General features: G+C 40.6%; 1 protein-coding gene, 1 long non-coding RNA gene and 1 pseudogene across 4 annotated transcripts in view; 2 read left to right on the top strand and 1 right to left on the bottom strand.

The window, feature by feature from the left end:
- The window catches only part of kek5 (leucine-rich repeat, immunoglobulin-like domain-containing kekkon 5 protein), a 163,349-nt gene that overhangs the window by 20,271 nt on the left and 115,801 nt on the right, over positions 1-27,277 (bottom strand). For both annotated transcript variants that reach the window (XM_020949658.2, XM_020949659.2), the window contains exon 3: positions 13,494-13,590. The gene's annotated coding sequence lies outside the window, so the exon portion shown is untranslated. The remainder of the gene's footprint in view (positions 1-13,493; positions 13,591-27,277) is intronic.
- On the top strand, positions 8,702-12,695 carry LOC110181780 (RING-box protein 1A pseudogene; annotated as a pseudogene). Its single transcript, XR_015272470.1, has one exon. The product of XR_015272470.1 is annotated as an RING-box protein 1A pseudogene (transcript).
- On the top strand, positions 15,044-19,203 carry LOC147643364 (uncharacterized). Its single transcript, XR_015272484.1, has 2 exons — positions 15,044-15,290; positions 18,805-19,203. It is a non-coding gene; the product is annotated as an uncharacterized LOC147643364 (long non-coding RNA).

Here is a 27,277-nt window from a genome sequence, read left to right as displayed (position 1 = left end):
TCCTTGTGGTAGCTCCTGCAGGGGCTGCTCGCTCCATTGTTGTTGTCTGCACATGCACTATTTTTATTTAACAATTGTTTTCGGTCTCTGCCACAGCCACCGTGCTTCTTATTCCCTCCACTGAATTTCGTAGAAATATTTTAAAATTTATTTTGATAGGATTTTTCGATTAAAATCCGTTGCCATGGCAAAGCAAGAAGACATATGTTCCTGCCGTGGGTTGCGAAGGTGTCAGCGCCATCAAAAAGCAGTGGCGTTGACAGTTTTACCTTGCATATTTTTATATAACCTTAGGGCGGTTTTTTTGTATTTTTTTATTTGTAAAGGAAAAGGGAACATATTTTTCATATGCTTTTCTGTATGTTCCACGTCTCCCTAGAATCCTTGAATTACGTTAACAACCAAGCACACAACATGGCATTTAAGGTATGCAATATATATTATATATATATGTGTTCAAACCTTACACTCAATATCAAATAGTCGGCAATAACTTTAGTGACTTTTAGTTTTGACCCTGCGGCAAGCAAAGAGCACTCTCAGTCACCCTCAGAGACATACTCAAGGATTCTCCTTCCTCCTTCCTACTTCTCCATCCGTCAACTTGAACTCCAGAGCAGATGCCGCCGCTTCAGCCTCGATTTACGACTACATATTGCTACGCTGCGGGTAGTCAGCCTTGGACTCTGACTCGGATGGGATTGTAATAGACAAATTCGGCTTGATTTACATGCACGACAACTAGCCGCCCCGAAAAGCTGAGAGTGGAAAGCCCACCCCGAAGCAAATGCAACTCACTTGCCAAGTGAAGTGGAGTGAAGTGAAGTGATGTGTGAGCCAGCAGCAGAAGCATCAGCTCTGTTTGTCTTCCTGCGAGTGGTACAAAGTCCAACCGTACCAAACTGAGCCAGTTCCCGAGCCAAACAAGTGCGCAGCACTCGAAATGCAACAAAATTTATGTACATATGCATTACCATATGCCATGTTTGTAGGCAGAGCCAAGAAGAGTTGAGCAGGAGCGCCTCCAAGATGGCAAGAATGGTTCTGGGAGGACGGTGTCTTTGTCTGCCCGGTGACTTTCTGCTTTCAGCCCATCATTACACGGAAAGAAAATGAAATAAACTAAATCTCGGCAGGGTCTGTACTTTGAGCCTGTGATTACCCCATCATTACACGCAAAGAAAATGAAATAGACTAAATCCATGCACGACCTCTACTTGAGTTATGATCATGTGATTAGCCATAGTATATAGGTTTAAATGTAAAACTTGTTATTCATATTTCCCATATTTTCAGTATTCATTTGGTGCTGTGCACTACCGCATTTCGACCGCTTCTCAACGCGTCCTGACTGCGTTACCTCCCTGCCATGGCAGCAGCAACAAATGAGTCCGCTTGAGAGTCATGCCAAAAAGAGGGAAAAGCTGAAAGTTGAATGCCGCTAAGCTGGCGCCAAAAGTTTCCTGTTTCTCTCCGGGTCTATGGGTCTCGGGGTCTCTGTTTCTCAATTGCTCAGAGCTGAATAAATGTTGGAGCCGACTTTGAGCAAACTTTGCCAGCGGAGAGGCCAGTCAAGGAAGCACCCAGTTTGAATGCGAGCAGTTTGCGAAAGTTTACTGGCACTCGCACTCGCACTCGCACTACGATGCTGAACAAAGTGACTGCAGTTTGTTGTCCTCGTCAGGACTCAGAACTGAGGACTCGGAACGCAGGACCTCAGAACGTAGAACGTAGAACGTAGAACTCAAAACTGAAAGCTGAAGGCACTCACGATGGGCCTGAGCTGATGTATTGTGCAAATCATAGAATACTTATAAAGCGTAGGGAAAGTTTTTTGGGGCCATGCCACGCCCTCTCCACCAAACATCCAACATCCAACATCCACATGGGGCGAAACTAACGAGCATGAATCGTAAATACTGAAAGGCCCAGACAACTTGGCGGGAGGCAGGCGAACACATTATGATTTCCCCACCAAATGAGCAACTGAAGGATACAAATCCGAGTTGTAACAACTAATAAGGCTACACTTGAAACCATATTCGTATATGGAAATATTATTACAAGTCTTTGTTTTACTCTTAACATGCCTTTTAAAATGGCTTAAATTAATGATAATTACATGTTGTATTTTGCATGCTGGTCAAATGTCTTTTTCTTTTGGCTAAATACAAAATACCCTTGAACTCGGCCAGTGCTGAGAACAAAAACAGCTTTAGGCCGCAGATGGATGGGCCGAGCAATTAGGCAGCAACCCCAAATCGTTAGCATTTGGCATACACGTTAAAAAGCAAAAAGGCAGGCTATAGTCCATAGTTCCCAAAAAAGGGTTCTAATGTCATTAAACAAAAGTACATATTAAACCCTACTTATTGAGAATGTTTAAGGTATAGAGTGAGGCAGAGAGTAGCTATACTTCTTATATATATTCTTTTGTTAAAGATTAAAGTTAGCTTCCAAGATATTATATTTGTTTTCGGTGCAGTCATCGTTGGCGCTTTCGATGTCAGTCTGATTGCGGCCTGGATGGCGTCATGTGCAACTAACAGCCTGCCAAGTCGTAATAGTTTCCGTACGCGTATTGCGTATGTTGGGTGAGATATACATGGGGATGATACTGGATTGATACCCACAGTAGGGGTGTCTGTAACAAGGCAGAGGCTTTGTTTACAGGCAATCCGTTCAATATGCAACCAAGTCCATGCCACTTGTGCCCCTAATGAGTTGACAGAGGCAAGAGATAAGTGGAGTGGAAGAATGCTTAAACACACGGCTGAGGCACAAACACGTAGGAATTGTCAAAGCCAAAGACTGATTGACTTTGACTGCTCAATCATCTGAAAGGAGGCGGCCTGAGCAGATAGCTTCTCCTAATCTCTGTGTGTGGTCAGATAACTGAAAAGGAAACTAAGCCGTTGAACCCTTTTTCCATGCATACATCCACATACATACATATGTACATCAATAAACAGGCAAAAATTGATAAGAGGATTAACATTGCTATGGTCTCGCACATGTGATTAAAATCAATATAGACTGCTTACACTTTTTATCTAGCTTTGTTCATGTTCTTATAAAAGTAAACACATTTGGTTTGCCATTTCAAAAGGAATTAAAAGCTGCAGTTCAAGCACAAAAAAGTCATTGAAATAAATAAATGAAATAAATATTTATTAGAGCCTTTATGACACTAAATAAATATGGTTTTCTAAAGTCAATAGAATAGGTAAATAACATTCCGCATTTCTTGCTTAATTACTTTATGTACGTGTGACTCTTAGCTTCCCAGGTTCAATCTCTTCCAGAAAGTAACAAAAATAGTGCCCGGAATCACATAGAAATGTGAATATTTCGTTTGGGGAAATACTTTTCATTGTTTGCCAGTTTATTTTTGATTTGCCAACATTAGAGTTCATTTGATTTCATCGAATGGAGGGACTGTGATATATATATGTTTTATATGCATATAGTATAACATGTATGTGTGTGCTGGGGAATAGGCTTCATAATAAAAGACATCGAGGAGGCAGGAGGGAGGGGGCTGGACCCTCATCACCTCACTCACACATTCGCAGTCACACTCAGACAATGCTCCAGAAGTGCCTGGCCACGCATAATGTGCCAAACACACACACACACACACACACAAATATATATATAAACATATATGTTCATATATGTATATATGTATATATATATATATATGTATATGTACATCCGCACGCGCATGCATATGCATCCCAGTGCATGCAAAAAGTATGCAAATCGAGCGCAATTTGCATGCAAAGTGCCATCAAGAGAGCGTCAGCAAGAGAAAGAACGAGAGAGACTCACAGAGAGAAAGAGAGATATATATATAGAGAGAGCGAGAGAGAGAGCTAGTGAGAAAGGGACAGAGTGCGAGCAAGCCTGCAAAAGTGGAGCGAAACTCATTAGCCATGCCAAGTACGGTGCTAAGGGATAGAAAAGGGAACGGGCCGGGCAGCACTGGGCCAGGACCATGCGGAGTTGTGCACACTCAGAAGAAAAGCAGGTGCTAAAATCAAGCACAATGGGATTTCGTTTAAGTATCCCACTGGATGATGATACTCCGTCCCATCCCGCTGGATGCTTAAATGCAAATGCGGCACAAAGGTACATACGTGCAGACTCCATTGAATTTGCTTCGCATCCGGGTTTGCTCATGGAAGATTTTATTTTAAATCTTGTGACCACACGAATTAATAGTATCATTTAAGAAAATAATATTTTATAGATAACACAGGGTTAGGTTGTATTATTCAATGGGTAAGCATAACGGGGTATTAGAAACTTGATTCGTTACAATCTGTTTTTGAATGTTTTTGGGTAAAGTATCTTCATGGCACCTATGTATACGGTATACCTAGATAACGTGCTATATGTTTTCTCTATTAACTAAATGTTTATCTTCTTTACCATATACCAATTTTGTAAACTACACCCAGTGTAGTTATTTACAGGCTATGGAAAAGTATATTTATGTAGTATATATTGTGTATGTATGTTTTCCATAAATTTTCCGTATACACCAATAATTATTATAATTCTTCTTTAACATAAATACGCCCAGAAGCAAATGCTATATAAGAAAAACTAAAAGAATTTCCCACATGATATCCTCATATTAGCTGCATTTTATCTCTATATTTCCTACAAAGTCCCTTCTTGTTATTTCCTGTGTATGGCATTGGTATGTCGTCACCACTATGCCTGCTCCTCCTGGCTGGATAAGTACTAGAGTAATGAGATTTATCATGAAGACTGTTTCACTGCTAGGTAAAATACTTCACACTTTGCCGTATTTCCTTACTTGCCTTACTTGACTGCGGTGATTTTTCAGTGCATATTTTCTACTCTATTTTTTGTGGGCGTGCTTTTCCTTCTATTTTTTTTTTGCCTTCTTCTACTACAACTCTAGCTCTCTCTCTCCACTTTGTTATAGTGTTGTTATGGATAAAGAAGACTTTTTACGACTTTATACTCGCTTTTTGCGGTGGTGGTGGTCGTTGTTGCGGATGCATGAGTGGCTCCAAGTCTACATTATTGGTGTTGCTGTTGTTGTTTTGGTCAACTTGCCACAGCCTGGTTTCTTGTGTGTGGCATGTTTTGATTTCTTACATATTTTAGCCATTAAAATGCAGAAAATTTCATTAAAGCAACTATTTAACGGAATTTCGCTCGATTCCCCATTCCCACTTTAACACTGAAAAACGGAACACAACGCGACTATATGTTTTATATACATATGAATATGGGTAATATGAGTGTATATGTTGCGGTACGTATCTGTGTGTTGTGTGTGCATATGGCTGTGGGGTGTGTTATGATGTGTTTTATGGGCAAACCAAAATGACATGTTAATTACTTTCCGTGGAACTTCACTAGCAGATTTTAGGGCACTTGCTAATTAAAGGGCAACGAAGGAAATGCGGTATGGTGCGGTGCGGTGTGGTGCGTCACTGAAAATTCGAATAAAGTGGCTTCGAGCGCAAAGCTATCATATAAATAAATTTAATGTACCACATCCCACACACACACACCAGCACTCCACCCACACCACTCGAATTACTAATCCCATCTCTCAGATCTGTGTGACGACTGTGTGATTAGTCAGAGCCCCAGCTAAATCGGTTGAATAACACTCGATACATAAAACAGAATACAAAAAAGCAACCCAGCTGTTGAGTGTTTCGAAAGTGAGATACTCTGTGTGGTATTGCAATAATGAAACAATTTTAAGCTATCAAAAAATATTATATACAATCCCACTATAGCAATAAGTTGTCGAAAAATGTCCTTGAACTGCTCAGACCCAGAGTTCAAACGGAATAAAATTGTTTTGATAAATCTATACAAAGTATGTTTTAAATAATCAAAATGGAATATAAAAATCGTGACAGAACAGTTGTAGTCATATATCAAAATAACTATATTATTCTAGATATTTTTAGAAAGAGTTTAGTGCATTATAAAGAAACAAGAACCAGCTTAGTTAATTGAAATATTTTCCAGCAAAGGGTATTCCATTGGTCGACCTATTGCCTTCTTTATGGGTTTTAGCTGAATTGTTTTATTGTTTTCCTCACTTGAACAATTGCGAAATTGTAATAAATGCCGATTGAAGTAAAGGGGGACGCAGGGGGACGAGCGGTGGCGGCATTGAAAAATTTATGTTGGCTTTTTTAATCATAAAAAAATCAATTCTCACCAAAATCGCACAAATTTGTTACACGGGCACCGCTCCACGGCCCAGCTCGACTCGGCTCGGAATGGTTCCGGAGTTTTAGGATAGAAGGTGCTAGTCGGGGGCAGAGTAACGCGATGCTTATTTGAATGTTTTATGGTTTCGAAACCGAAATAAAATTCATAAAATCGACAGGCTTTGGGGCCTTACGGGGCTCAACACCGGAGGGAATGGGTATGGGTATGAGTATGGGTGTAAGGCGGGCCCAGAGGAGCAGAGATTGGGTGCGATGGCTGGGTCTGGGTCTGGGTTTGCTGCTGCTGCTGCTGCTGCACAATCAAACAATAAATCTATTTTGCCAGAGCCGTTACACACACTAAGCTCATTTAGATTTATATACCCCAAAACTGTTTGGGGAATTCCATTTGTGTGCTGAAAACTTTTCTGCTTTCGCATTTGGTTTTGCTTTTTTTTTTTTTTTGCCCCCCCCCCATTCCTTTCATAGCCACATACACCTCGCATTGCCGCTTTCCGGCGTTCCTGCTTTTGCTTTTTTTAGGAAAGCACGCTTTTTATACCCGGCACTCGCGGACTATAGTCCGGGTATATTGAGTTTATTTTTTTGCAAGTTATATGGACAGCAAAAGCATTTATAAATCCATAAACTTTATACGAATATTCTTAATCAGCAGAGTTGAAACTTTTATCTCTATTTGATTCACTCTATGGGTTTATGCTTTAGAGGCTTGAGGAATTGCCTTCGAGTAAGTAGGTGGAAAAAGCAACTTGAAGGAATTGAATTTAAGTTTTTGATAAATTACATATAATAAAAGTCAAGCCAGATCTAGATAAAAGATAATCCCAGCAGGGTACAGGCAACCACACACATACACACATCTGTCTTATAAACAATGCTTTTGTACTTCGCCATGGCAACCTAATACTCCATTTCTATAATTCAAGTTGACAAATTATCGATACATTTCCAAAACAACAACAGCAGGGAGGGAGCAGGGAACGGGAAATACTATATAGATAGAGCGGTTGAGCCAAACAGACAAAGAGCTTTGTCTAAAATAATGAAAATTAAATGCAATGGCAATGGCAAAGGCAACAACTGCACATTGCAAGGCGCAACGATAAAACCGTTGCACCGAAACGCAGACAGATAAACCAATAACAATAATACACCAACAACAACAACAACAATAATAGCAAGAATAACAACAATAATAGCAACAAAAACAAGAGCAACTAAGGGGCTGCCACACCGCCAATGATGAACATTGCAACATGGCAGCAGCAACAAGAAATGCAAGCCACAACGACGCCATTCGACGTCGCCAAAGCCAAAGTCAAAGGCGGGTAAGTAAAGGGGGGTTCAGTTAAACAACAGGATAGATATAGCAAAGAAAATGGAGCAACGGGGAGGCGATACAAAGGGGAGACAGGCAGCGATTGTACACAGTAAAAGCAAAGAAAAGAACAAGGGAAAATTGCTGCGACAAGGGAAATACTCTGCCATCAGGAGAGCCATGAGATCTAGCTTTTCGGGAACTAATAAAGATGCTGAGGCGGAATGCTAATGAAATAACAACCTGATTACATTTTAATTGCGTTGTTTTTAGTAAATAAAATAAAACAAATATATAATATAATATAATATAATATAATATAATATAATATAATATAATATAATATAATATAATATAATATAATATAATATAATATAATATAATATAATATAATATAATATAATATAATATAATATAATATAATATAATATAATATATTATATATATAATAATAATATATAATATATATATACCCTTTCAGGGTATTCTAATTTAAGTCAGAAGTTTGAAAAGGTGTGAAAGAGTCATTTCCGACCCTATAAATTATATATATTATTGATCAGCATCAACAGCCGAGTCGATCTAGCCATCTCAGACAGAAAAAAAATTTAACCAATTTTTTTTTTTCAAAATTGGGAATCGTTAAAATTGTCAAAAAATGACCAAAATTTTAATTTTGAACTGAGTATGCAGATTTAAAACTGTAATAAAAACTAACATAACACCGTTGTCCAAATTGAAATTAATGCATTTTTGGCTTAGTTATCAGTTATTTGCTATAAGAAACTAAACTTCCCACACTAAATCTAAACATTAAATTTTTTACAAGTGCATTAACATGGAATAGTCGAAACAAAGGGATTGTGTTATGCGAATTGACGTTTGACTCTCGAGAACTTTTGTCACATCCACAGTGGGTGCGATGAGAGTGAGTGCCTTTTGATTGCTCGCCCATGGCATCAATACCAATTTGCGCTCTTTATATCGGCTAGATCAGAGGGGACTCATAGAGATATATACATTAATGGGCGGGTTAAAGCCATGTCTTTAGTGTTCCAGAGATATTTTGGATATTGTGACCCTTTCGGTTCACATCCGCCTAGTAATCCCCTACCGATGCTGATGCTGCTGGGGGAACCGCCCCAAAAACCCGAAACCCAAAATCCGAATAACGAAACAGTGCGGGACAATCAGTTTTGACATCGGGGGGCTCAGCCACTCAGCGGAGCATCTGCAACCCACCCTCCTCCCTCGAGAGGAACTGCGAAAAAAGAGGCCCTTGCTGACAGCCAGGGGATGTGGGATGTGGAACAAGGGATGTGGGAGCAGTGTATGGGCCAGGGAATGGTCAAGTCTGGCCTAGGAAACCGTTTTTCAATGGCGTTTGCAGGACCGACCGGCTTTTGTTATTTCGGGGCCCACTCTTCCGGCCTGTTGTTTCTGTGGAACTGCGTCGCTGTCGTCGTCGTCGTCCCGGGGATGAGCTCCAGATTCAGATTCAGAACCCAGAATGTGTCAGGGGGGAGGCAGGAAAGCGGAAGGCAAAGTGTGAGATTCGCCTTTTCCTCCCTGTCCAATTCCATTTCAACTTTCCCTCGCTCGCTGTAACATTATTACTTGGCCACTTTTTGGGTCTGCCAGTCTGCCTTTGTTGTACTTTTTAATCGCTGTGTCGGAATTTAATAATTTTAAGTGAAAAGCAGGTCGCAGGGGTCGCAGGGGTTGGTGCCTGGGTGCCTGGGTGCCGGAGTGCCCGGCTACCCGGGTGACTGGGTCACTTTGGGCCAGAATGGGTCGCGGCCTCCATTTGTTTCTCTCTTAACAATTTTTACACCTGTTTGGCATTTTTTGTTTCTGACCAGGTAAGTGGCAAGGGATGATCTCTCGCCCGAGCTGCTGCCTTTCCCCCTGGCCGGACCATTATTCATTCATGCCTGAAATTATATTACGGCCAAGGCCGTTCAGTCGCCAGTCGGCAGTCGCCAGCCGGCAGTCTCCTTCTCCAGCAGCAGCCTGGAGCCTGGAGCCTGGAGCCAGGAGCCTGGTGCCTGGTGCCTGCCTTTCTGGAGCTCAACTAGGACTATGCCTTCATTGTTAATGTGCAGAAAGTCCTTCCTGTTTATATGGAATTGAAAACAAAGTTACAAGGGATTTGCCCGGTGTTAAACGGCGAAGCATTCTGGGTGCCTGGCTGCCTGGGTGCTGGAGTGCCCGGCAACGTTTCCATAAACAAGAATGTGTAAAATAAAGGGAATTACAACCGAAAACCCCGAACAAAGTGTCCGAAATATGTATTTTTCTTTTACTTTTTTTCTGGTCTGGAAATAGTTTAAAGCTCTTTCTGGGTTTGAATGAGTTTTGAGTTAAAATGGAAAGTATTATAATATTTGCCAACTTAATTGAGTTGTTTTAAATTGTAAAATTCAATAGCTTAGCTTTTGATTTAATTGCTATGAAATTAAGGCTGTAAAAGCGGCAGAGGGTGGCATATTCCTAACACTCAGGAAATGTGGATTGTGGTTACCCCCACACATCCGGTACGCGAGGCATGACTTAGATTCACACATGTACATTTTACAACAAAGGCAAAATGCTGGAAAGGGATACGTAGTCATTACGATAAATGCTTTTTGGTGTAAATCTCTCGGACAATGCGCTCGGCACGTGCGTGGCAAACAAATTAACAACAGAACCCCGTCCTTCTGTCCTTTTGTCCCTCCCCCCATCTAAATCCTGTCCCTCCTTTGAGTCACAATTATCTGTCAAGCGACCATAAAAATGCTCAATTACACCATCGCGTTTTCCAATATGTAACACACATGCACGACCGCACAACCAGCCCCCCTGCTGCCAGTGCCATTACCCTGGGATACTCTACCCTGTACCCTCTATCCTGGATCCCTGTAACTCCTACCCTGTACCCTCCTCTATATCCTTGTACCCACGCGCGAATGTTCGAATAAATTATGCATTAACTATCGCCAAACAATTTCTCATGAGGTCTAGTTCAGATTTCCATTCTGTGATAAGCAAAATGGAAGCGAAAACGAAAATGAAAGCGGAGTGCACACACCACGCACACCACACACACCACACACACACCATGAGATTATGTTTTTTTCTATGGCGTGGGTCGATTTGTAGGGAGAACAAAAAGACAAATCATGGGTGGGGAAAATAAAATCTAAGGACAATCCCCAAGAAATATATGAGGTAGGGGAAAATAAAATATATTATAATATTTTCTTTAGATATAACATCATTTAAAAGAGGTATTTTTAAGTGTTTAAAAAAGACAACTATTATCTTTTTTAAAGGATCAATTTATAATAGAAGTAGATGCCTGAAACCTTAAATAAACACCCTCTTGTATTCTATATTTTATATAGTATAAAAGAATCAAAGGAATCTTTGGTATAACTTAATCCAACCTGGCTACCTCTCTATGTTACATTTATTGAATTTTAATGAAACTCTCATTTATATTTCATATTTTTCTGAAATATCTCTTATTATTCTAGTTTTTTTGCTAGTGTATATCAAACTTGGGTGACCGAAAACCGGTCTCCATACCTGTTTTGTTTGCATTTGTTTGTGGGCGTAGCAAAGAAACCCAAAACGAAGGAACAAATAAACAAGCAAAGCAGTCGGCATGGGCATCGATTTCGATTTTGGATCGCACTTGAACCCTTGGCAGTTGTCGTATGTCCTGCCACGGAGAAGGGAAACGGGACACGGAACACAGGAACAGGACTCGTACCCGAATCCAAACCCAAACTCTTCCCCCCCCCCCCCAGAGGGAGGTGTTGGTGGGAGGCAATTTAATGCCGGAAATAGTGTTTCCGACGGCGCCAGCTCTGGCTGCTGTTGCTGTATCTCTCCATGTAGCGTAGTGCAAATAAATGTACTAATAAAATGCCGAAAATTCGCAGGCCTCTCATCGACCCACCCGATTCCCCCGAAAGGGTCCTGTTTGGTTGCTACCCGAAAGGGTAAACATTCCCGTAATGAACTTATTTGGAATGCATGCCACGCTCTACGCAGCAGCAGCAGCAACAATGGCGTGTCGGTCAAATGAATCTGTAAATGAGCGTAATTTAGGCCCTCCGACCTTGGTAACTCTTTGCCTTGGCAATTGTTTTCGGATACCCATGAAATATATTTGCACAGGAGGTGTGTGTCTGTGTGTGTATATAGCTTACAATTGGATACAGTGAAGGTAAGCCATTAATCGGGTTAATATCAAACTGGTTTTAAGGCTTTAAAACACAGTGTGAAATCAATATTTTTGTATAGACAAATTCCCCCATCTAGTTGGCCTGGACTTAAGCTTAACCTTAGTGTCAACCTAGGAATCTTTCACTATTGGGTTAGTCCCTTTTACTTTCGGACATCTCCCTGAACAGACGCGTTTTCGAACAGCACTTTTAGGCAGTTTCATCTCTAAAAAAATCAAACATTATAAAAAAGTTACTAAAAATTTGAGTCGAATCGCAGATATGGATAACTTAAACGACGCCGAACTCTTCGTACTCGACGACGACTCCGAGGATATGTTCGAGGGAGACGAGTCTCCTGCCGATGTCGATGATGATGAGGGTGATGATGAGCCCATGGACAAGTCCAAGGCCATGACACCAGACGACCAGGAGCTCAAAACCAAGTCAGAGGCCAAAGATGGGAATGCAAGCGACATGGCGCAGAATGGGGAGAAGGACCCCGAAATGAAGATGGATGTGGATCCAGATGACCAGCCCACAACCAGCATGAATTGCCAGCGCAATCGCATGCGCTTCCAGATCAAAAAATGGAATGCTGTGGCCGTGTGGGCCTGGGATATTAATGTCAACAATTGTGCCATTTGCCGCAACCCGATCATGGATCTATGCATCGAATGCCAGGCTAATCCGAATGTCAACTCCTATGACGAATGCACCGTGGCCTGGGGTGCCTGCAACCATGCCTTCCATTTCCATTGCATCTCACGTTGGCTCAAGACGCGCCACGTCTGTCCGTTGGATAACCGTGACTGGGAGTTCCAGAAGTATGGTCGCTAGTCATTGATTATATAGTTGATATTGCTGCCATTCCTTTGCCAATAAACGTTTTTGAATTTTCGCCCCTCCCTGACCTGACCAGCTGTGGTTTCCATTCTTTGTTGCTTAGTGTTTGCTCCCTGCTCCTGCTCCTCGCTCCCCCAGCTCCTTTGCTTTCCCGCTTCCACTTCCGGCTTAGCTTCCGTTGTGTGGCACTAGCCTGGGGCCATGAATTAATTTCCCAGCAACATCGAATATTATAAATTGGGAAACCATTGAGGAAAGGAGGCAAGCCAAGGCTGACCGGCAATGATTGAAGTTTTAAGAGAATTAGGGTTCTACACAGAGAGGCCTTCGGAAATTCGTAGAAACTTTTGTTTAATTTTTCCCATTTTCAAATTCCTTCTTTTTTTGTGTGCTGTTCTTATTTTCCTTATTTTTTTCTGTGGTTTCTTTCGTGTGCAATTAAGAGCCAAGAAGAACTGGCAGTGAAGAATACTGGAGTGTTTTCTGTGATGTGTAGTTGGTGTGACCCGTAGGCGAGAGGCAAAAATTTTGAAACAAACTTAATGCAACTCATGGCTCTTGGCATCGATATGTATTCTATGGAAAACTGCCAGAAAATTTGATGGAAAACTAAGTTTGGAGGAAGTTTCTCAGCTCCTTAGTAAGCAAAGACCATAAAACAAAAAAAGATGCGTAACGTCATATGTTCGTTGCTTGTATGCTCATAATGCAGATTACAGATTGTTAGTTCGTGTTATAAATCTCGTAGATTATATAAAGCCTCGGATATTTCTTGAGTATTATTAAGATTTTTAGTAAGGAGAGGAAAACCCCAGCCAAGAAAACCCAAGAAAAACTATTATATTCAAGATATTATGATACAAAACTTACCACTTTTTAATATATCAAAAGAAAGTCAAGATCCTAAGATCCTTCAATTCCTGATCTACGCAAGTCGTAGTTGGGCTTCGTCTCTGACACTGACAGCCTGAAAAAGAGCAGAAAATAAGTCAAGTAAGTAACTTGATGAGGTAATGCCAAAGGTAATGGTAATATTCCGATTAGCAGCAGCAGTTCCGAGTGTTGAAGGGGCGAAAACTGACTGCATTCTGGCTGCCATCAAGTGTTAATAACCGCTCATTAGACACCTAATCGAGAGCATCAGTGAGGGGGGCGGCGGGAGAGAGGGAGAGATATTAAGGGGGCGCAGCGCACCTCGCTTCACTCTGGAACACACAGTTCGACTCCAACCGATGTGTGTATGAATGTGCCTCGTGCTCAACTGGCGGTTTGGATGGATATATACATATGTAAAGGTATCATTCCAGCGCAAAATGCGAGAATTCAGCGAACAATTTCGCAGCTGCCAGAGGTATAGGGGAGATGAGGAAGCGAACACACAGGGACAAGGAAATCGGCAGGACGAGAGGGCGCTGTGGCAGCTGCAATGGCCATGGCAAACAGCTGCTCCATATGCCAAAATGCAACAGCCACTATTGCATTGTCACTAGCAACAACAAAAGGACACCAACAACAGCAACTACAACAACAAATGCAACAACAACAGCTGCCTACAATATTTTATTTTATTTGGTCAGTGTGCGGTGCAGAAATCGCCAACGAAAACCAACCCCAGGAGCTCCGTCTCCTACCCTCGATGGGAACTAACCTATTATTAAATCAAAAGCAAAACACATATACACACGCATGCAACACACACACACACACACACACACATACATATATAATTCGCAATTCCACTTAAAAGGCGGTATCAAGATTCAACCACACATATATATTTATTTTCACAGTTCAGCACGTAAGAGCTGTTTTTCTTGGCTAAAAGGAGCCTAAGGAAAGCACCGAAACAGCTGTAATATTATAGGTAGTCCACATATATGGGATAAAGATTTAATTTAAATATTATATACAATTAATAGAAGGATTTGTATGATCAGATTTATTAAAAAAATATATTATATATGATTATTATTATTGGATTAATATTATCGAAAATTAATCATATCTCAGTCAAAAATGCATTTATTATCAATCGGAAAGCTTTCCAATGTTAGCTTTTATTAGGTTAATAAATCTGCATACTCAGTTTAACATTTTGAAAAAATTAATTTTTTATCATTTTTTTTTTTAATTTTAACGATGTAACCCCTTAAAAATTTTGAAAAAAAAATCAAATTTTTTTTTTATTTCCACATAGCCAGATAGATTCGCCTGTCAATGCTGATCAAGAATATATATGATTTATGGGGTCGGAAATGACTCCTTCACTTAGTTTTAAGCTTCTGAATAAAAATATATTATATTAAGCCTATCCTGATGTTAAGTTCTTTAAGGGAAGATTTGTGTTTAAAAAAGCAATACATTTCATAAATTAAACTTTCATTCACCTTCCCAATGAGACTTCCATCAAAATTTTAACTATAATTAAACAAACTGCCTAATTTATTTCCATTTTAAATAATTTGGCTAACAAGGTTTTCACTTTGTGTTGAGTTAAGGTCGCTTTACAATGATGTCGCGCACTGGCGTCCTGGCACTTGATTATCGGAGTGGAATTGCATTTGGCTTGCAAATCAGCAACTGAATCTGTGAGCTCATCAGGAAAAGTTCTTTGATCATATTTCATCAGGAGCAGGAGCAGGAGCAGAAGGAAAGAAGCGGATTCGGGTTCGGTCTTGGGTTTGGGATTCCATTTTAAAGTATTCTCGAAATCTCCTATTCCGTTTCTGCTCCAGGTCTGGCTATGGCTCTGGCTCCTTGGCGGCGGCATCTTCATCTTTAGCACCCTTAGGTGCACACCTTTGGGGCAACAAAGTTGCATTTTCTCCGCCTCTTATTCCTCGTGTTTTGATGCATTGCGAATTTTGTGGCAGGCACTTGGCGACGACGACGACGACGGCTCTCGACGGTGTCGCCGCTGTCGATGCCCAAGTTCACTTGCCACCCAGTCCCACTTCTTACCTATCGTCAACCCTCACCTTTTCCCGACTTGGACAGACAGTTAGACCGACAGACAGACAGACAGACAGACAGAGGAACGACAATGTTTGTGCTGAACCCCGCCCCTGTTCGCCGCACGAAAAGCGCTCCGTAATTGCTTATGCAAATTTTCGCTGCAGTTTTCAACACAGTCATTCCCATGGCCCACCCTCCTCCTCCACCCGTTGGGTGTGCCAAATCCTTCTCGTCCTTTGGGCCAAAAACTCTTGACGTTGGCGTACCGTTCGTCGTCCTCCTCCTACTTCCTTGGCGGCAGCCGATTCTTTAACTCTTGGCAAAAGGCACTTTAATGCGGCTTGCAAATTGGGTGACACGCTGAGTGCAGAGCACAGATAAAGAAATCTTTGCTTAATTAATATCAAATAATTGTACAAAATTATATATATGTATATAATTTGGGGGATAAGTAGGGTTTATAAGAATCTCAATAGGGTTTTAAAAAGAAGGCTACCAAATTGTACATTGCTAAACAAGCAAACTTACACTACATTTTGTAACTTAGAACAAATTATTTCTTTATCCTTTATCCTTATCCTTTAAAGGTTTTAAAAAAAAACCCAGGGATTTCTAGAGCACCCTATTAGATAAAATTATTATTAAATATCATTGTTACATTTTTTGATATTTCTAAATGCGAATATCCCAGAACTAATAATGTTTCTTTTGTTATTTTTAACAATTTTAACCCAAAGCTAAGCTTTAATCCTGGCTTTCCTGAGGAACAAATATAATGTTTTCTCTCCAAAAATAATTATATAAATGTGAAAATTCCTGATGGACCCGGGACCCCAATCAAGAAGCCAACATATATAGAATATGTGAAGCTAAAAATACCAAAGAACTCTTAACAGAACCCTTAAAAAGAACCCTTGAAGAAAAAACCTTCAAAGAAATAAGGTTCCAGTCCAAGGCTCTTGACAAAAGCCAGAAAATTTTCGCTACGCAAATTATGCGTTTTTAATTTTTCCGGGGGGAAAAAGACCGAGGAAGTTAGAGGGGAACTTAAGGGTCAAAAGTAATTTTAGGGACCCTTGGTTTACTTTGCAATAAATTAGACATTTTTGGGTACGAATCAGAGGCAGAGGCAGTGGCGCAGGCCCATGAAATTTATAGAATAAACTACTTTTCGAGGCAGGATATATATATATATATGTTTAAGGAAGAGTACAGAGTACAGAATGAGTGGGGCTTCTTTGCATTTTGTTGAGTGTGCTGTATTCTCGCATCCGGCAATCCAACTTCAACTTGCTCCCATGGACTAAACTAGGCGGAAATCGGCTCACAGTTTGAAAGCTGTGCAAATTGGCCTGCTGCTCATAAATTTGATATGTGCTCGCTTTCGGGGGAGTTGCAGGCAATTAAAGTTGCAAATTTAAGGCATCGCAGCTAGGCTAAAGTAGAGAGAGCTGTTTGTTTAACGGCAAGCACTGGCACTAGCACAGGCACAAGCATTTTATTTGCCACAGCCTTTCAGTTAGCGGGGGCTTTGCAATGTCTGCGGACATGTCCTCCATCCTCGTCCTCCTGCCGGCAGCTTGATTTATGGCCAACCAACGTTGTTGGGGCGGCTTCCGAGCCGCTTCGGCATCCTCCCCCTTTGCCATCCCTCACTCTTGGCCACTTTGGTTCAATGGCCGACAGTGTTCGCGGCAAGCGGATCAATTTCGCATTTTGCACACACTAGGCGAAGGTTGTTATAATTTCCCCCCCGGGCGAAATTTCCAATGCAGTCAGACAGAAATCTCAGTTCTCGTGCCAAGAAATCCTAGTCTTTTAGAATTTCAGGTTTATCTCTTTTTACCTTTCACTTAGTGTAACTTTAAAGCTCATTATTGAGATTAATTCGCTTCTCTTCTTAGCTTTAGGATTTAATAAACTCAACAGAAACATTTAATTTGAATAAATGTGAGGAGTTAAATACCCCAAGCAATTATTCTTGACAGACACCTTGTGCCTATCCCCGTAATAATAAATAATAAACAGGATCAGGAACAGATCAAAACACCTTCTGAATCCGACTGGGAAATCCGACTGAGACGGGTAAGGGATTGAGGGATTGAAGGCTGAGGAGGCAGGGCATTGGTCGTCAGTGCAATCGGTTAGACAGTGTTGCATATTAACGCGTAACCCTGCCAAAGGACCTCCTTCACCCACTTGACTCTGGCTCTGGCGGCGGCCGCAACGTCTGTGCATAAATAAAACATAAATTACCGACAGGCGGTGTCGGTCGGTCGGTTGGTCTGGCTGCCTGGGTCCTTGGGTCCTTGGGTCCTTCCTGCGGCCAGCTCTCGCTCACTCTCCCTCTCTCTTCTGCCTGGTTCTGGTTTTGATCCTGGTCCCATCGTGTCATCGTGCTCCTGGGTGGGCTAATTAAAACACTTGATGGCCTCTCGGTCGCCTGGCCTTCCATCATCCCCCTTCTTCCTTTTCAGGACTCCATCTTCCGTCTCCTGGTGGACGGGAATGGAATGGAATGGGTCGCCAAAATCGACGGCGTCTGGTGTCGAAATTCCTAGCCGCCGGCCTTGTTGTTGGTGGCAAATTTCGAATGGCCCCCGGTTGAGGTTGTTATTATAATTGTTGCTCCTCCTCCTCCTACGGCCTCCTGTTCCTGTTCTGCTGTTTCTGCCCCCTATCCTTTGCCCCAGGTAAGGCTTATCCTGGGGGCGTGTCTGCTTTATTGAGCGGCAGAAACAGCTGCGAGGTGAAGTTTTCACAGGGGGCGGGAACTGCTGCCTTACCTGCCTCACCTGTCTGCCACGCATTGCAAATTATTTATTGATATTAAGTGCTGTTAATTATGATGCTATTTAAGTCCGCACTCAATGAGGGGGAACTCTGGCTCCGGCTCTGGCTATGGTTCTGGTTCTGCCTTGGCTACTGGGTTTTGATGCCTTCGGTCTTGTAGTGGATTATGCTTCTCGATGGGGTTTGGTTTGGTTGCTTAATGAAGTGGTCGTGGCGGTTGATGGTGGCACAGCCTACAAAGGGACTGATAAAGGTTGGTCCTGCCACACTGATTTTGATTTAATTGAAAGGGCTGGAAAGTGTCAGTCAAGCAAACAGCTCTATTTCGGTCTCAAGCTCCTTTATCTGTTTATTTATTTTGTTAAACTGCAATATCGATTATGTCATAGTCAAGATATTCGATTTCATCTTTCGTTTTATCTATTTCTTTTAGTGAAGACAAGAGAACGAGCAAATCTTTTCACATTTTTCTTCCTTGCCATATCTGGATCTGGATTCCACACAGGTCCTCGCTGCATGTCCTTGGTATGTGTTCGTTCCCTGGCATATTAGAGAGAGTCACGCGCTTGGCTTGGCTTATTCCTAGGGACATCTTGCCAGTGACTCCAACGACTCCGACACTTGTACTACTTTTAGGTTAAACTTTTAGCCAAAACAAAGAGTTGGCCAAACAAGAAAGGAATGAAGAAAACTACTACTTATACTACTTCTTTTACAAAAGGGTCGGAGGAGAATAGTGGCAGTAAATTTTATGGCAACTTTTGCCATTGGACAACGGCACGACGAGCGCATGACAAAAATTTAAAATAATAAAAATTTCACCCATAAAATGTAACTGTTTGCCATATCCTTCAGACTCAGGCTCAGACTCTGTCGTCGTTGCCTTTGCCTTTGCCTTTGCCTTTGCCTTTGCTGGCTGTTATTGCAATCGAGGCATTAAAAATCTAGCGATGCAGACACCCGGCTCGACTGACGGAAGTGTGATGAAGGCAGGAGGTGTCAAGGAGACGGTGACGGAGACGGAGTCGGAGGTGAAGGTGTGGGGAAGGATGAACAAATTCCCAATAGCTTTATTTTTCTTTATCCTTTTTATCCAGAAAGCAAACGACTTAAACGGTTAAATCCCAGACTTATCAGCCTTAAAGCAAAAGGATTTCAATAGGTTAAACTAAAAAAAAGGGAAATTTCAACTTAAATATATGGTTAAATCTATATGAAAATTGGAAAATGTATATAAATAATGTTGTTATAGATTTTACATATATGTCCAGGTTTTTCTTTTAGCCATACTTTGCCGTAATAGCTGTTAGACGTATGTACGGGAGCCTTCCTACATGATCTTAGATCGAGTCTCAATTTGAGGAACTTCTTAACTATTTTAACCCCTATACTAAAATAGTTAAGGCTCAATCAATGTTTCACTCCATGTTTCATAATTTTCATTCCACCAGGACCTTTTAATCCTTATTTGAGGCATTGTAATTACCCGTCAAACTAAAATTAAATAAAAATTGATTTTAAAATGTGTGTAATTAACTTTCAAAACATTTTTCCCCCTTCAGTTAAAATACGCAGAAAATGGGAATTTTTGTGTTGGGTTTTTGGTATTGGTTTTTGGCATGGCAAAACACCACTTTTAAGCGGCTAGAATTCCTGCTAAATTGTTATTACACTAAAGCCCCTGCCTCAGTGTGTGGTTATTGCTGTTGTTCTGCTGTTATTTATAAATAGATTTCGAGGTGAAAACCAAACGACTTTTGGGGAGGTTGTGCGGTGCGAGGTCCTTACAAAGGAAGCTCACAAAATATTATACGCAGTGCCATGCCCAGACGCGCCTCCTTCCGCCTCCTTCAGAGAAGAGAGCAACGGGCCTGTTCCAATTTCCAGTTGCGCAAAAAAACTTTCGGAAAGTTGGCGCGGACTTAAATCTGCAAACAAGGAAATTAATTCTTTCGGAGCACTTAGCAACAACATAAATGTTCTGATTTCCGAGCTAGAGGAACAGCTAGAGAGAGAGAGAGGGTTTAAGTATGTTCTCAACTAGAGATATTTCTTGTGTTCCTTTGCTCGTTCCCGTTGTATCATGATAAACAGGAAAACTAACTTACAATTAGTTATTTAACAAGAAAGCAGAAACTAGGAATATACCCTGTTCTGCGAAGTAACTACACTTGGGGGACCAATAGAGAATATACTGTGGGGTAAAATGAAATAGAGGCGTTAATTAACACAAAAACCCATTATAGTTTTTAAGTTTTTTTCATTTCTCTCAAAAGTTTTTCTTAAGAAACAAAAAGAATACATTGGAGGGATCTTTTAAGAAATGTATAGCCTATTATTTTGGGTCAAAATTAGAGAGGATTAGTGTGTTTTGTATATTAAATACTCTGGAGGAAATTTTTTATATAAGTACTTAATAATATCAAACATTAGAAGCATCCCTTCAGAAATTAATGTATTACTTATTATTCTATCACAATCAGAGAGAGATAGTATATTATGGTTTTGTAACACTTGGAAAATAAAATATTAAAGTAAGAGTTTCTTTACAAGGAATTTTTGAATTAATACTCATTTTATTTTAGTCAGATGCTTTTTTCGCAGTGAAGAACTCATTTCCGACCCTGTAAATCATATATAATCTTGATCAGCATCAACAGCAGAGTCGATCTAGCCATCTCAGACAAAAAAAAAAATTAAACTTTTTTTCCAAAATTTTATAAGGGGTTACATCGTTAAAATTGTCAAAAATTGACACAAATTTTCATTTTAAACTGAGTATGCAGATTTATAGCCGTATTAATTCCAAAAATTTCCAAATTAAAATTAATGAATTTTTCACTTAGTTTTATTTTATTGTATTAATATTTATTCAAAGATTGCGAATATTTTAAGCTTTGATGTGATCGATATTTGATTCGATCTTATAATTAAATTTAAAACTTCTTGGGTATATATAGTGCTTCCTGAAAGATATTGTAAGTAATTAAGTATTTAAGAATACAAATAAACCAACTTGATTATTGTGGGTCTCATAAATAGCTTATAAAAGTGTATGCTCTTAGATATAGACACGTTTACAACTGCTTCAATTTCCCCCCATTATGGTTTACCCAGATATAGGACTACGTGTTTAGCTAATTTCTTTTTTGGTACTAATACTAGTAGTTCGTTTTGACTTCGAGTTTAGTAAGGTAAAGGCCCCTTGTGAACTGGATAAGTTTGCCTTTAGTTCCTTCCGTGGGTCGAAAACTAAAACCGACTTCTTTTAACTTCCTCTCTGACGAGCGGAGTGTGTATATGGTGTGTGTGTGTACACACACACACTCACACAGGATAGATTACAATCTTTGACTTGGGGCCTTAATGAAGCTCCGCCGCTGTGCTTTATGTAACGTTTTGTGGCGCCCGTCGTCGTAGGCAAGGCCAGCTATGGATTTTTTCTCACCAGATTTTTTCATTTTTTTCTCCTATTTTTTTGCGATTTAATCAAGTGAGTAAGGAGTCAAAGTCGAAGTTGGAGTTGGGGTTGGAGTCACCCATTTGAATTGCGTGCGAGTGAGCTACGTCCCTGGCAAAAACCGAAAGAGATGGAGTAGATGGAGTCGTTGTGGGAGTGGGAGACCGACTCTTGGGGGTAGCCACATAACGTTCCAATTAATAAACGAAAGTAAATTAGTGTAAATCGCATCGTACCCACACTTTTACACCGCTTACCCATCCACGGCAGTATAATTTTTATAGTTGCTGCGTTTTTGTGGGCAATTAAACTTCTCGTCTTGGCAGGCGGAATGCCCGAGGTGTGGTTTCCACAACGGAGATGCCAGTGTGCGGTTTCTGGCCTGCCCATTGTGAGGGGGGTTGGAAAAACACATCCTTCTACCTTCTAACTTCGTATATATCGTAAAGAGGAAGGAAGGATAACAATGCTTGATGGGCAGCAATAATAACTCAAAGGGTTTTGTGACTTCTAAGTCTTTCGCCTTTCTCTCTCCTAACTTTTTGTAATTTCTAATTTCCCAGCTTTGCTAAATTTGGGTTTTATGTTTCATATTATGTGGCTGGGTTTAATTTCGTAAAATCAAGGCAGCTACTCCTTGAGGTGATAGCACAGGTAATAAGTAATAAGCTGTAGGCCCAAATTATCACCAAATATAATTCAATTTTGGGCGGGAAGGAAGGAAGGAAGGGAAGTAAACTACAAGGACATGAAGGCAGGACTTGTTGCTCCAGAATCCCTGAATTAGCATAAATATAGGACATGGAAATTGTTGATGGCATATGCAGGCAGTTTGTGTGCTAATAAAGCGATACTTATCCCATATATATCTTCTACAGTCTGCCTCCTGAGGCTGAACTTTTTGCGATATCATCGACATTTTGTTGCTGATGAGGGAATGTGTGATAGAATAAGCAAATACTCATCGTTTTAACGCGAGATAATCAGCCAGAGAAGTTTCTGTCTTATTATTTATCTAATCAACTCGAAATGTAACTTAATTTAACCATGGTTCTCCTATAGTTTTTAATGAAATTTAATCGGGAATAACTTTTAGCTTGCTTGATGAAGAAAAGAAACCCCTTGAATGGCTTCACAAACTTGCCTCTTTGGACACTTTTCCTATTGAAATGTGCCTCTTTACTGCTGTATCAATGTTCATATTCACACCGATTGTATCCCTGAGGAATGCTTCCAAGGAATGCCTGCCAAGCCAGGAAGCAGCAGCAAACCCACAAATCCGAATCCTGGACAGGGAACTTGCCACTTGTCACTGCAGTTGGCCATGGAAATGCCAGTGGAAATGGGTGTAAATGTGGGTGTAGCTGTGGAAGTGAATCAGGATGAGGAAATGGAAGTGGAGGCGTCTCGCATGGCTGATGCCTAAACTGCATGGCAGATGCCGCCGCACCAGAGTCCAGCCCAAGGGAATAGGTCATTAACTTTGGATAAAGGCTCGTGCCAGAAGGATGCAAAGGGTGAGTGCTCCAAATGTTCCAATTTCGAATCACGGTTGCCAACAACTAGTTTCCGAAAAACACAGGATACACAAACAAAAGAGGAATATAGGGGAAATAAGAGAAAATGTGTAATGCAATCTTAAAATTATATATTAAGGCAAACTTTGAAAAACATTAAAAATTTTATACATAAATCTGTTGTAATGAAATATTTTTAAGCATATTTTCGTATTTAGCTATTTGGTTTCTTCGTAATATATTGCTCTCTTCAACTTTTAATATAATATACATTATATTTTCACTTAACTGCTTATTACCAACTTTTCTTTTGTACAAAAAAGTATTGTAATGGAATATTTTTTAATAGCAATCACGGTGGTTACCCTTGACTCAGTCAACCAATTAATAACATTTTCCATATTCTGCAACCAAAAACTTTATATAAATACACACATATATATATATATATATATAACAAAAATAATATCCATGGAATTACTTAATTCCAAATTGCTGAAATTCCGCTCTTTTGTTACTAATTTTTTATTGTTTTTCCTCGCTTCCAACCCGCTCGCTTTCAGTTTGCTTTAAGCTCATCTAGTGGACACTCTCTGGCAGTGATTTTTGATTGCTGCAAGTTGTCGTTACCGGTGGAAAGAGGAAAAGTGGAAAAGGGGTTACAGGGGATGTGGAGGGTGGGGGTGGGGGACGAGTGGGAAAAGCGTTTTCGCTTCGTTCAGTTTTCGTTTGGCTTTATCCCGGTTTTTGCCATTCCATTTAAAAAGCAATTTGATTTATTTGCCTTGCCATGCAAAGCGCTAAGCAGCAACAAGAACAATGTGCTGGCAAGCGCTATTGTGTTGTTTTCTGTGTGTTTGTTTGATGTTCGTGTTGTTAATGTTGTTGTTTATGTTGGAGTTGTTGTAATTGTTGGTGTTGTACATTTTGTTGTTGTATATATTGTTGTAAATGTTGTAGGTATTGTTATATATGTTGTTGTCTATGGTTTTTGTTGGTGTTGTTGTTAAGGTTGTTGTATATGTTGTTGTTGTTGGTGTGTTTGGTGTTTTTGCATTTGTTGTTGCTGTGGTTGCGGCAGACTCTGTTGTTGTCAGGCGGCAGCAGCACTTGTAACATGAAATACACAACCAGACAGACTTAGGACTCAGACTCCATATATAGCCCAATATATAATTATAGTGGCATTTTGCCAAAATGTTTCATAAACAAGCGAACATACACAAAGAGAACACACGTTTCTATGTCAATGGATATGGAATGATATGGTGGATATACTTGCATATGTATATATCTATATATATATATATATATATATGACCCAGGACAGGGCAGGACTGAAACTGAAACTGCAACTGGGACTGATAGTGGGTGCACGCATAGCTTATGCCAAACTTCCAGCCAGGATGCTGATATAACTCCGCTGGCAGGACAAACAACATTACCCTCCCGGCCACATTATCCATATATTTTTTCGTGTATTTTGTGTTGGAAAATTATCCACATAAACTGAAATTATTTCAAAGGAACAGAAACGGGGGACACAAACCCAGTGACACCTTAATCCCAGAGCTGCAGCAAATTTTTAGTTTAATTTAACTGAGCAAACATAAGATAAAGCAGACATAGCTGAACTCTTGGGAATTTAATAAGACGTAAGCTATGTATATATTTCGTTGAGAAAATTGATTACCTAGAAGGTTGTCTTATGCCATAATTGAATTCCTTTCCTTAGTGAAAATACTTTCAGTGGCCACTTATGCTTAATATTTTTATATTATTTTGCTCGATTAAGTCCGTTCCCTGTCCAAAATTATTTTGCACAACGACGAGATAGTGCTTAATGGAGCAGCTGCTCTTTTGGGTATTCTCTAGTCCCGGGTGCTGGTTTTTGGGTACGGTCTTTCACGGGTCCCCACGGGTGTGGGACTGGACGGACTGCTTTAAATTTAACGAAAAACGTGGCTGGCTCACACTGGCTTCACTCACAGCACAAGCTGTGTTTTGTTTTCGTGATGGGAGGATGCTCGCTCGCTTCCTTGCTTGCTTGCTTGCATGCCCATCCCTGCTGGGATGCTGGGATGTCGGGTGCCTCACTGCCTGGGTGCTCCTCCTTGTGCTTCGGTGCTTGTCTGCTAATGTTCTTGGATGTTATATGTTACGACGTGCATGTGGGACTCGGGTCAAGGAGCGACGACGAGAAATGCCAGGGAAAGAGTTGTACCAACACTTGGCACGGCAGACAAGTGGATGGGTGGTGGCACAACGAGATGGGATATGACTGGAATGTAGTGTGAGAGTAGCAGGCGGAGGACACCTACTCATCCTCAGACGCTGCCGTTGTCGTGGGCAACACAGAAATTGCATTTTGAAAAATGTTGCATATCATAAATAAATGTAAACGCAAATAAATCAACTTTGTTGACATTTGTCAGTTGTTTTTTTCCCCCTGTATTTTCCACACTGTCTTGTTGCTGTTGTTGCTGCTGTTTATGTTTATGTTCCGTTTGCTGTTTCTGTTTCTGTTTCAGTTTCAGTTTCAGCTTCAGTTTCTGTTTCCGTTTCTGTTTCGGTTTGCTATATAGCCATTTGTGCTGATGTCTTGGATCCCTCAGCACTATGTGTCTGTGCAGTTTTTGTGCACTCGTTTCGTTGTTTTGCTTTCATCTTTTAGCCCTCTCCGTTGGAGATGTCAAGCGCACTTGCCAGAGAGCGCCTCCTCCTGGTGCTCCTCCTTGTACTCCTTCAGTTTGGAGGTCCAAAAACCGCCCATTCATCCCCATAGAGAGTGTTCCTTATGCTGATGCTGCTGCTGCTGCTGATGCTGCGTTGACTGACAAAACGCTCCTAACTGTACATTATTGCTCACATGGCCAAGTGGGTAACGCGGGGACATCCCCGCTGTCAGGGGAGCTGACTGACAATAAGCAAATGACAAGAGCAACAAGATGAACACGCAGCAAACACACTGACACAGCGCACAGCAAACACACACTGCAGCAGGTCTCCTCGAAAAAAGTTTTTAAAAGCATCATGTACATGCTTCCTGGGCCAAAGGGTCCCCAAGTTTGCAACACTCGCAGAAAATAACGTAGGGGTAGCCTGAGTTTTAACATGCTTAACTGTGTTGAAAACGGGTTCAGAAACTCTGGCTATAATTTATGCTTATTTAAAAGCCAATAAAACAATTACCAAAGCCATGTTTATTGACCTGAATTAACACAAACCGCATAGTGATTCGTACTAAACAGTACTAACTATGTAGCACTAATCATGTCAACTAAATTAATGACCACTCAATGACCAGCTTTTAAATGATATAGAAAATGAAATATGGAAAAGAATATTTCAATATACAAGTGAAGTATGCATAAAATATAGTTTTAAAGTACAAATATTACCAATATTTCTACAAGGTTTTACCTTTTACTAATTCCCCCTTCAATCACAAAACATATACTTGCTAAAGTATCTTAAAAATCAATCTTTGTGGTTTCCCTTGCCATATTTTTGATATCTGATAAATACGAACTGAAGTAGTGTGGCAAAGTGTCTGTGTCAGGGAAAAAATAATACCAGTGCAACGCCATAATAAATCAGAGTCCATAAAATGCCCCAAATGTGCTCATCACCCCTCCCAAGCCGTCCGGCCTTATCTAAGTACCACAAAGTCTAAAAATAAAATTGGTGCGTGGGTTGTGCGCCATTTCCCATCTCCTCCCCCGCTCCCTTCGCGCCCCCTTCACTGATAATATTGAATTCGCCTGATAAAAGACAAAGCCGCTTATCACGCATGCATTTTCGATAAGTAGGAAGCCAGTCGATGGTTAAAATCGACGGCATAAATCACAAGGTAATGTTCAGCGAAAAAAAGCGAAAAGAGTACGACATTCGAAATGTGTAACGTGATGCAACCCAATTTTAAATTT

The sequence above is a fragment of the Drosophila serrata genome, unplaced genomic scaffold (genome assembly GCF_035046125.1).
Source record: "Drosophila serrata isolate PLE 108 unplaced genomic scaffold, ASM3504612v1 contig_276, whole genome shotgun sequence".
NCBI lineage: Eukaryota > Metazoa > Arthropoda > Insecta > Diptera > Drosophilidae > Drosophila > Drosophila serrata.
This window is presented reverse-complemented; position numbering and strand designations above follow the sequence as displayed.